The sequence below is a fragment of the Bison bison genome, unplaced genomic scaffold, assembly GCF_000754665.1.
Source record: "Bison bison bison isolate TAMUID 2011002044 unplaced genomic scaffold, Bison_UMD1.0 scf7180017864038, whole genome shotgun sequence".
Taxonomy (NCBI): domain Eukaryota; kingdom Metazoa; phylum Chordata; class Mammalia; order Artiodactyla; family Bovidae; genus Bison; species Bison bison.
The window spans coordinates 3453407-3456733 of NW_011494610.1; positions in this window are offsets into that span (position 1 = coordinate 3453407).

Below are 3327 nucleotides of genomic sequence, written 5' to 3' on the forward strand. Positions count from 1 at the left end.
CGCCTCATCTCATTCGGGTCACCTCTAACTCCCTCCTCCCTCTTCTCTTCTCCATGTAACTCTGTGAACCTCTCTGGGTGTCCCTCACTGTGGAGAAACTTTTCATCTTTAACCTAGATGTTTTATCAATGGTGCTGTATAGATCGAGAAGTCTTGAGGCTACTGTAAAAATAAGACTGAAAACCAGAAGCAGGAGGCTTAAGTTCAAATCCTGAGAACATCAGAGAACTCCTGATTCCAGGAAACATTAATCAACAGGAGCTCATCAAACGCCTCCATACCTACACTGAAACCAAGCACCACCCAAGGGCCAACAAGTTCCAGAGCAAGACATACCACGCACATTCTCCAGCAACACAGGAACATAGCCCTGAGCTTCAATATACAGGCTGCCCAAAGTCACTCCAAACCCATTGACATCTCATAACACATTACGGGACACTTCATTGCACTCTAGAGAGAAGAAATCCAGCTCCACCCACCAGAACACTGACACAAGCTTCCGTAACCAAGAAACCTTGACAAGCCACCCGTACAACCCCACCCATAGCGAGGAAACTCCACAATAAGGAGAACTCCACAAACTGCCAGAAAACAGAAAGGCCACCCCAAACTCAGCAATATAAACAAGATGAAGAGACAGAGGAATACCCAGGAGGTAAAGGGACAGGATAAATGCCCACCAAACCAAACAAAAGAGGAAGAGATAGGGAATCTACATGATAAAGAATTCCAAATAATGATAGTGAAAATGATCCAAAACCTTGAAATCAAAATGCAATCACAGATAAACAGCCTGGAGACAAGGATTGAGAAGATGCAAGAAAGGTTTAACAAGGACCTAGAAGAAATAAAAAAGAGTCAATATATAATTAATAATGCAATAAATGAGATCAAAAACACTCTGGAGGCAACAAATAGTAGAATAATGGAGGCAGAAGATAGGATTAGTGAAGTAGAAGATAGCACGGTAGAAATAAATGAATCAGAGAGGATAAAAGAAAAACGAATTAAAAGAAATGAGGACAATCTCAGAGACCTCCAGGACAATATTAAATGCCCCAACATTCGAATCATAGGAGTCCCAGAAGAAGACAAAAAGAAAGACCATGAGAAAATACTTGAGGAGATAACAGTTGAAAACGTCCCTAAAATGGGGAAGGAAATAATCACCCAAGTCCAAGAAACCCAGAGAGTCCCAAACAGGATAAACCCAAGGAAAAACACCCCAAGACACATATTAATCAAATTAACAAAGATCAAACACAAAGAACAAATATTAAAAGCAGCAAGGGAAAAACAACAAATAACACACAAGGGGATTCCCATAAGAATAACAGCTGATCTTTCAGTAGAAACTCTTCAGACCAGGAGGGAATGGCAAGACATACTTAAAGTGATGAAAGAATATAACCTACAGCCCAGATTACTGTACCCAGCAAGGATCTCATTCAAATATGAAGGAGAAATCAAAAGCTTTACAGACAAGCAAAAGCTGAGAGAATTCAGCACCACCAAACCAGCTCTCCAACAAATACTAAAGGATACTCTCTAGACAAGAAACACAAAAAGGGTGTATAAACTCGAACCCAAAACAATAAAGTAAATGGCAACAGGATCATACTTATCAATAATTACCTTAAACGTAAATGGGTTGAATGCCCCAACCAAAAGACAAAGACTGCCTGAATGGATACAAAAACAAGACCCCTATATATGTTGTCTACAAGAGACCCACCTCAAAACAGGGGACACATACAGACTGAAAGTGAAGGGCTGGAAAAAGATATTCCACGCAAATAGAGACCAAAAGAAAGCAGGAGTAGCAATACTCATATTAGATAAAATAGACTTTAAAACAAAGGCTGTGAAAAGAGACAAAGAAGGACACTACATAATGATCAAAGGATCAATCCAAGAAGAAGATATAACAATTATAAATATATGTGCACCCAACATAGGGGCACCGAAATATGTAAGACAAATGCTAACAGGTATGAAAGGGGAAATTAACAATAACACAATAGTAGTGGGAGACTTTAATACCCCACTCACACCTATGGATAGATCAACTAAACAGAAAATTAACAAGGAAACACAAACTTTAAATTACACAATACACCAGTTAGACCTAATTGATAGCTATAGGACATTTCACCCCCAAACAATGAATTTCACCTTTTTCTCAAGTGCACATGGAAACTTCTTCAGGATAGATCACATCCTGGGCCATAAATCTAGCCTTGGTAAATTCAAAAAAATTGAAATCATTCCAAACATTTTTTCCGACCACAATGCAGTAAGATTAGATTTCAATTACAGGAGAAAGAGAGCTTCCCTGGTGGCTCAGATGGTAAAGCGTCTACCTGCAATGCGGGAGACCCTGGTTTGATGCCTGGGTTGGGAAGATCTCCTGGGGAAGGAAATGGCAACCCACTCCAGTATTCTTGCCTGGAGAATCCCACAGACAGAGGAGCATGGTAAGCTACAGTCCATGGGGTCGCAAAGAGTCGGATACGACTGAGTGACTTCACTTACAGGAGAAAAACTATTAAAAATTCCAACATATGGAGGCTGAACAACATGCTGCTGAATAACCAACAAATCACAGAAGAAATTTTAAAAAATCAAAATATGCATAGAAATGAATGAAAACAACCCAAAACCTGTGGGACACTGTAAAAGCGGTGCTAAGGGGAAAGTTCATAGCAATACAGGCATACCTCAAGAAACAAGGAAAAAGTCAAATAAATAACCTAACTCTACACCTAAAGCAACTAGAAAAGGAAGAAATGAAGAACCCCAGGGTTAGTAGAAGGAAAGAAATCTTTAAAATTAGGGCCGAAATAAATGCAAAAGAAACAAAAGAGACCATAGCAAAAATCAACAAAGCCAAAAGCTGGTTCTTTGAAAGGATAAATAAAATTGACAAACCATTAGCCAGACTCATCAAGAAACAAAGGGAGAAAAATCAAATCAATAAAATCAGAAATGAAAATGGAGAGATCACAACAGACAACATAGAAATACAAAGGATCATAAGAGATTACTATCAGCAATTATATGAATAAAAATGGACAATGTTGAAGAAATGGACAAATTATTAGAAAAGTACAACTTTCCAAAACTACATCAGGAAGAAATAGAAAATCTTAACAGACCCATCACAAGCACGGAAATTGAAACTGTAACCAGAAATCTTCCAGCAAACAAAAGCCCAGGTCCAGACGGCTTCACAGCTGAATTCTACCAAAAATTTAGAGAAGAGCTAACACCTATCCTACTCAAACTCTTCCAGAAGATTGCAGAGGAAGGTAAACTTCCAAA